This window comes from Epinephelus fuscoguttatus, linkage group LG15 (assembly GCF_011397635.1).
Source record: "Epinephelus fuscoguttatus linkage group LG15, E.fuscoguttatus.final_Chr_v1".
NCBI lineage: Eukaryota > Metazoa > Chordata > Actinopteri > Perciformes > Serranidae > Epinephelus > Epinephelus fuscoguttatus.
Genome location: NC_064766.1, coordinates 42,707,600 through 42,715,926, shown reverse-complemented (window position 1 = coordinate 42,715,926; position 8,327 = coordinate 42,707,600).

The following is an 8,327-nucleotide window of genomic DNA, read 5'->3' as shown; positions in this document are numbered from 1 at the left end:
AAAAGCTCCCCGTCCACAGAGTACCATGATAATTTTTTAATTGAAAATTAATTATTTACAAAACATAAAGGCATACAAACCACAATGAACACCTCTCAACCTACAAGGCACATTTAACATTTAAAATAAAGTCAATAACATAAATGATGGTGAAAATAAAATAATTAAAACAAATAAAGCAAATTAATAGTTGTGCACACTTTCTCTGAGGATCCTCGAATATTTTCAGTTTTTCATATGCTGTGAGGAGAGACTTTTTTTCCATTAGTCTCAAATCACTGAGGTGATTGTCCTTAAGAGTCTTTTTCAAAAACAGAAAAAAGGGCCTTTGTTTTCCTCCATTTGGAGTTTGGCCATGAGTATCAGGTTGTTCAGAATCAGATCACACTAAGTGTCCTTTATGTCAGTACCAGACATGACATTTTCTCGTGTGAGAGGAGTAAGTTGGATTTTGGTTGATAGCCAGTCCTGCAGATCCTCCCAAAAAGTCCTGCAGAGTGTGTGCAGTGGACGAACAGATGATCAGTAGTTTCAGTTTCACAGAAGACACAGTTATTATGATAAATACCAAATCTCATTCTCAGCAGCTCATTGGATCGATAGATATTATTCATAATCACCAAATCAACTTTTTTGTCTTGGGGCCTCCTGGATAAGTTATAGATTTAGTTCAATTTGATGATGTCTGATTTAGAAAAGAGCTGGATAATGGAGTTTCTATTGTTCAGGTGATTACCTATGACTTCATTTTTCCTCAGCCAGAAACTCAGAACATTAAAATTAAGTGCAGGTGGATTCATCACACCTGAGTGTGTTTCTATGTTTTGGACTGACATTCTGACTGACTCAGGGATCGCTCTGATAACTTCATCAAATTGAGCATGTGTGCAAGTTATGTTGTCTAAGACATGTCCTTACGGTGTTGTTTTCCAAATGTGTTGTTGTCTAGTTGCTTACAAGTCCTGTTTGTGTTTCACTAGTCATTTGGTCCAGACTTCCTTTTAATCTGTTGGTGTAAATATATGTTAGCAACTTAGAGTCGTGGTTTAGTTGTGAAATAGGACAATAATTATCTCATAACCTTTACCTGGCTTTGGTTCGAGTGTAACGATGCCTTGTTTCATGCTGACTGGTTGTAGCTTCTCTAAAGACTTGGAAAAAAAGATTTCTAAGCAGACCCCAAAAGTGTCTGTAAAAATTGTCTGTTAGACCATTGGGGCCAGCAGAGTTATCCAGTCTTAAGCACCGGACTGCTTTGTCTAATTCCTCCATAGTAAAATCCTTCTCACATTCTTCCTTGAAGCCACTGTCAGTTTGAGGAATAAGATCCTTAATTTTATCCAAGGATGAGTCAGAATCTGTGGAGAAGGATGAGCTGTATAGGTTTTGATAGAATGCAGTTAATTCAGGGTCTGTGCAGTCTGCACCATGGATTGTGAGAGTTTTGATGGGATTCCTCTCCTGTCGTCTGTTTTCCAGTCTGCAGAAATATGCAGTTTTTTTCTCCTTCTTCGATCCACTTAGATCTGGACCTGATAAATGCCCCTCTAGCTTTTCATTCATAAATTCTATCAAGTCTGGATCGTAATGAAGAGTTTATTTTTGTCGTTCTCTGTTAATATTGATTTGATGCTAATCAAATGAATCTCTTTTATGATTCCAATCCATTTATCTTTTTGACGTGTTTGCTGAAGGAGATTGAGTACTGGCAGATTTTATATTTCAGAAACTCCCACTTTTGAGTGTCACCACCTAATATTACATTTTCTGTGTGATATCTGTCTGTGAGTTGTAATATTGTTTTTTTTTTGATGTCTGAAAGAAGCTTTTGTTTTTGTCATTTAAGATTTTATTTGAATTTTGGTTTCAACAAACGTAAACAAAACAATCATGTAAAATAAAATACAATTAAACAAAATTATACATCTCAGCACATAAATATAACAAGACAGCACATCATCATACAAAATACTAGAGCTCATAAATCCTCAGCCATGACGGGTGATTCAAAAAATCACCCCAGACCTGGAAAAATTTTCCTTTGTTATCATTTAACTTAGCTATCATCAGTTCATAGAGGCATTATCGGTAATCATCTTAACCCAGTCAGTAAGTGCTGGTTGAGTCTGACTCTTCCAGTGGTGAAGAATCATTCTAGCTGCAGTGATGACGCCTGTCAGTGCCACACCGAATTCTACTTTTAACATTCCTGGTGGTAACTCTGACCTATCCCCTAGGAGACAAAGATGGGGGGATTCCAGCAAGGATTTTTGAAGCCATTCACTCAGTTTTACAATGACTTTTTTCCAAAAAGGAAAACCCAAAGGGCATTCCCACAGTGAGTGTAAGAAGGTTCCTGCCTCTGCCTTACACTTCCAACATAAGTTGCTCTGTAACAAACCCATTCTGTGAAGTCTTACTGGTGTGTAATAGTACCTGTGTGGCTAGTCTACCCCGGGCATCCCTGATGGACCATCCTGTATTTGTTACTATGTCTTTCCATGCATCTTCTTCAATGTTACAGTTTAGATCTTTTTGCCAAGTTAATCTTAAATGTTCATACTTTCCACACTGAGCATCTGCAGCCATATTGTAAAGGACTGAGGCAGAGTGAGCAGATCTAGGCAACTCAAAAAATGTTTTACTATATTTTCCCCTTCGCCTGATTTGATGCCTGTGGCTCTGATACTACTTCATAATTGGAGGTACTTCCAAAAATCTCCCTTCTCCTTCATACTGAAAAGTTCACTCATCTCCTGAAATGACAGAAACACCCAATCTTTGTACATTTTCTTTTTAGATCGTCTCTCAGGCCCCTGGCATGAACTGTTGAAAGATTAAGATTGTTTTTAAGAGAAAACAGAAAAACAAACCAATGAATTAAACAATGTGCAAATTAGAGACAAAGGTTTTATCAATCAATCAATCAATCAATCAATTTTATTTATAAAGCCCAATATCACAAATCACAGTTTGCCTCACAGGGCTTTACAGCATACGACATCCCTCTGTCCTTATGACCCTCACAGCTGATCAGGAAAAACTCCCCAAAAAACCCTTTAACAGGGAAAAAACAAAACAAAACTGGGAGCTTACTTTTGTCTGAAGGTTTTAGTGAGGGAAAAAAAGAACTTGAAGCAAGTCCCAAAAATGCATCTTGAAGATGGTCCTTGGAGTGAGCATGAGGGTCAAATGTGAATGAACTTTCCTCCCCATTCTTACACGTTACAGTGTTGTTATAAAGTGACTTTGCATAGTGAGGAGAGAAACAGACACATGAAGCTAAACAGAACCAGCTTGTGCCTGTCATAGAACCACATGTGTTATCAGCTTAGTGTTGAAATGACTTTTTTTTATCAAACTTCGGGAATGACAAACTAAGCCGTGACTGTATGTCCATCAATTACCGCCACGTGGCCTTTGTGAAACGCCACCTGACCCAGCAATCTAACTTGCTTGATTTTCGGCCATAGCTGTTCTCTTGCCTGCCGATCCTCCTCGGTGAAAACCTGCACAAAGCGAAGATCTTGTTCCTTGCACACGGAGAGTCTTTGGTTGCTTTCCATACTGCATCCTGGTGGCGTCTCCTCAGAAGCTGCATGATGACCTGGCGGCTCAAGATTAAGATTGTTTTTAAGAGAAAACAGAAAAACAAACCAATGAATTAAACAATGTGCAAATTAGAGACAAAGGTTTTATCAATCAATCAATCAATCAATCAATTTTATTTATAAAGCCCAATATCACAAATCACAGTTTGCCTCACAGGGCTTTACAGCATACGACATCCCTCTGTCCTTATGACCCTCACAGCTGATCAGGAAAAACTCCCCAAAAAACCCTTTAACAGGGAAAAAACAAAACAAAACTGGGAGCTTACTTTTGTCTGAAGGTTTTAGTGAGGGAAAAAAAGAACTTGAAGCAAGTCCCAAAAATGCATCTTGAAGATGGTCCTTGGAGTGAGCATGAGGGTCAAATGTGAATGAACTTTCCTCCCCATTCTTACACGTTACAGTGTTGTTATAAAGTGACTTTGCATAGTGAGGAGAGAAACAGACACATGAAGCTAAACAGAACCAGCTTGTGCCTGTCATAGAACCACATGTGTTATCAGCTTAGTGTTGAAATGACTTTTTTTTATCAAACTTCGGGAATGACAAACTAAGCCGTGACTGTATGTCCATCAATTACCGCCACGTGGCCTTTGTGAAACGCCACCTGACCCAGCAATCTAACTTGCTTGATTTTCGGCCATAGCTGTTCTCTTGCCTGCCGATCCTCCTCGGTGAAAACCTGCACAAAGCGAAGATCTTGTTCCTTGCACACGGAGAGTCTTTGGTTGCTTTCCATACTGCATCCTGGTGGCGTCTCCTCAGAAGCTGCATGATGACCTGGCGGCTCCGTCCTCCTTCTCTCCTTCTGATGCGGTGAACTGAGTCGATAACATCTTCAATCTCTTCCTCCCATTGTGGAAAGAAGAAGCTCTTGGATTTTCTCTTTGACATTTTCTCCTTTTTCTTTGAGGCCAGAAAGTCTCAAGTTGCAGCAGTGTTTGGATCTTTCCACTTCGAGTACTTTTTCTTTTAGTTCAGCATTTTCTTTCTTCAGGTCTGGATGCTCTTTTTCTGGCATTTCCATTTTGGCTTTGCATTCAGTGATTTTGACTGAGTTCATCTCCACATGCTGTAACATGCTGGCAAACATGTCGGAGCTTTCTTTAAGTTGTTTACCAAAATCTCCCACCTTGTTACCCAGGTTTCTTACGGTGGCTAAAACATCAGCAAGGGAGGGCTCCACTTCTGTCACCAGCTTCTTAGCCGGTGGGTGTTTAGTTGGAGTGGCATTCAGTGGACGTCTTGCACCCGAGCCGCTCGAGTTAGCTGTTAGCTGACATGATTATTCTTTGGGCTTCTTTGTGTTACAACGATGTTAGTGAGTTGTCACAAGCAAAAGTTCAAGTCAAGGACAAGTGTGGCCAAATGGAGAGGAGAGGGAAATTGTCCGACAACACCAAATTGCATCCCAGGAAATACACTCTAAACCGTACTCTTACTAACAGAAGGTCACACAGATTCGTTAGACCAGTATATATAGAGGACGTGAGACGGACTTCCAAATGTAATAACAAATGTTTATTGATTAAAATTTTACTATGGTTTAGAAGAACATAAAGATGTCAAAAATACATGGCCTGAGTGTCAAATGAAAACCACTGTTGATTGTGGTAAAAAGTTAACCAAATGGCAGGAACAGGGCTAGCAGGCTACTTGACTCAGGCGGACAGACTAAAGCAAAGGTAAGGGACACAACGCAAACCAAAGAAAATCACTACAAACCAAACCACCACGTGCCACACCAAATTAAGGGGAGTGAGGGGGAAACCACCACTGGGGAAGTCTGCCACACACTGCGCAAGCACAAAACAAAATGAATACCACTTGTGGTGGGACACTCGGGCAGATAGGTTGTACAGTTAAAACAGGATCACACACACACACACACACACACACACAAAATGAATCAAACCAAAGTAGAGTTGTGATTAGATGGAGGACCCAAAGCTGTATGAACACACAGCGGAGTTACTGTGCAATTTAACCAGTTGAGGAAGGAGCTCAGCATGTGACATGATGATGTGCAGCAGCAGTGGAAAACGGAGAGACCACACCGGGGCTGGAGGCTGTGGATAACCATCCCTCAGGATGCCCAGCTGGCGTCCACGTCACCGGGCCGTGCAGCGCAGCCTCGCGCAGAGGGAAGATAGTCCATGAGCCAGACCACCGATCATAATAGAAAAGGTGAGCAAATTCTTGTTGATATTTTCTTTGTCCTATATATGTCTACATTATTGATTGGCATGATAGCCACTGCAGACTGGTAGCTTAGTGATGGTTATCATGCACTGAATATATGGACCCCTGTAGCGGAAACCCATTGACTGTGTATGGTGCCTATTTGGTGCTATGGTGTTTGTTAACTACTCAGGCTGTCTAAATCAATCCAATACATTCTTCAGATATTTAAGAACTGACATTTTAATTTGTCTGTTCTGTATCTATTCAGGGGCGGCACGGTGGTGTGGTGGTTAGCACTCTCGCCTCACAGCAAGAGGGTTGCCGGTTCGATCCCGGGCGTGGGAGCCCTTCTGTGCAGAGTTTGCATGTTCTCCCCGTGTCAGCGTGGGTTTCCTCCAGGTGCTCTGACATGTTCTCCCTGTGTCAGCGTGGGTTCTCTCCAGGTGCTCCAGCTTCCTCCCACAGTCCAAAGACATGCAGGTTAATTGGTGACTCTAAATTGTCCGTAGGTGTGAATGTGAGTGTGAATGGTTGTCTGTCTCTATGTGTCAGCCCTGTGATAGTCTGGTGACCTGTCCAGGGTGAACCCTGCCTCTCACCCAGTGTCAGCTGGGATAGGCTCCAGCCCCCCTGCGACCCTCAAGAGGATGAAGTGGTTAGAAGATGAATGAATGAATATATCTATTCACACCAGAGTAATTATGGGTGTAGCCCATATAGTTCTGGAAATATATGTGTGTTTATGTGTGTATGGTGTTTCATGTCCATAAAACATGAAAGGTTTATCTATATCAAGATCCCTGTGCCTACGGTGATAATAACCATATGATTCAGCTGCAAGACTGATGTTTCTGAATTTAAGGAAAATGATACTCAAGAAACAAATCAACACTTTTTACTTTTGAAGCAATCATTTGAACATAGAACTAGAAAAAATAGATGATGATCCTTATGTGAAAGAATGTGGAGCACACGAGTACAGTATTCAGATTATTTCAAGGCCCGACTCAAGATCAGTCATCAGTTTCTGAGTCAGTCAGGTCTGTATCTGTGATCATCATGTCAGGTTATCCTCTTGGGCTTGATTGTCACATGTTTGCAACTTGTACAGGTTGGTACATTTCAAGCCTTTGCTCATGCACTGGCAGCTTGCGTCTACGACTGCAGCTGCAGCACTGCCTCAGGGGCTGGAGACCCCCACATCCATTCCAGTGTGAGCTGACACGCGTCTGCTGGCACGCATAGCACGCATAAAGAGGCGGTCCTTGCATGGTGGTAGCTGGCTAGATTCAAGCTCCCCATGCCGTCCGCAGAAAAGTTGGTAGCGGGCTGTGTTGATGTCCTCTGTCGTCGCAGGTGCTGAGTACAATTTACATGTGAATGTTTGCAGCCTCTTGAACAGGTCAGGGGATACTTCCCAGGACTGCCCCAGCTCAAGGAACACTTCTTGGAAATGCTCTGATCTTGTGATAAGCTTCAAGGCTCGGTGCTTAACACAGCCTGCGAAGGCACTCACAGTATTGCATCGGAGTGAATGCATGCATGCCACCCAGAGCATTACAGACACCGTCTCCCAGCCCCTGACGTAGCTTGGTGATATCAGGATACCTAACCTGGTTCTTTGTTCCACATCTCTGGAATAAGGAACAGGAGAAATCAGCAGAGAATGCCAGGCAGAGCACCAGCACAGCAGTGTCATCAGCTGCTACTACAACAGCACTGTAGCCTTCCATTGCAGCATGGGCTGCATACAAAATGATTCTTGTGTCAGCCTCCTCTTGGTTTGACTGCAGGCCCTCAACTTCTGCCCACTGATCTGGTGATGTGCAAGCAGCTTTCCTCACTGGCGATGTACAGCTGCTTGTCATTCAGCTTGTGTCTCAGCTTGGGTGTCTTCAACTCAGCCACCAAGAACTTTATGAGGTTTGTCTTGTTGGCTGAGCTCCTGAGAAACCTTCTCCATTGCTGAATCCAGTGACCTGGTGCAATGTTTCGGAACTGTATTCCTGGGGTGCACCCCTAATTCTCTCTCTCTGCATTCTTGATTGATTCCTTCCGATATACATCGAAGACCACATCAGTCCTCTGGCTCCTTCATGTAGGATTTGATTCAGGACTCAGTCTGCAAGTTAAGAGAAGGTCTGCTCATTGCCCTTCATCTTCTGAACCAGACTCATTCCATTGATGATGGTAGCAGACGGCTCAGGGATGGTCTCTGCTGGTAAGACTTGCTTCTCCAATTCCCTTGCCAGAACCCCTTTGCCACTGCCATGGTCACTCGCCAATGGAGACGGGACCCTGAGAAAAATCAGCAAAGCCAAAGAAACCACGAGCTGTGGCCTCAGCTACAACAGGACAGAGAGCAGGACAACCTGTTAACATAAGGCTAACAGAGCTAGCGGAAGTTAGAAATAAAACAGAGCGAGCTTGACACCCAGCTCAAAGCACCATCAGCGTCTCGCAGTGAGGAAGAGCAGACACCACCCTTCTCAAAAGTCCCTCCGAAGCTGCTGTCACAACATGATGCGCGAT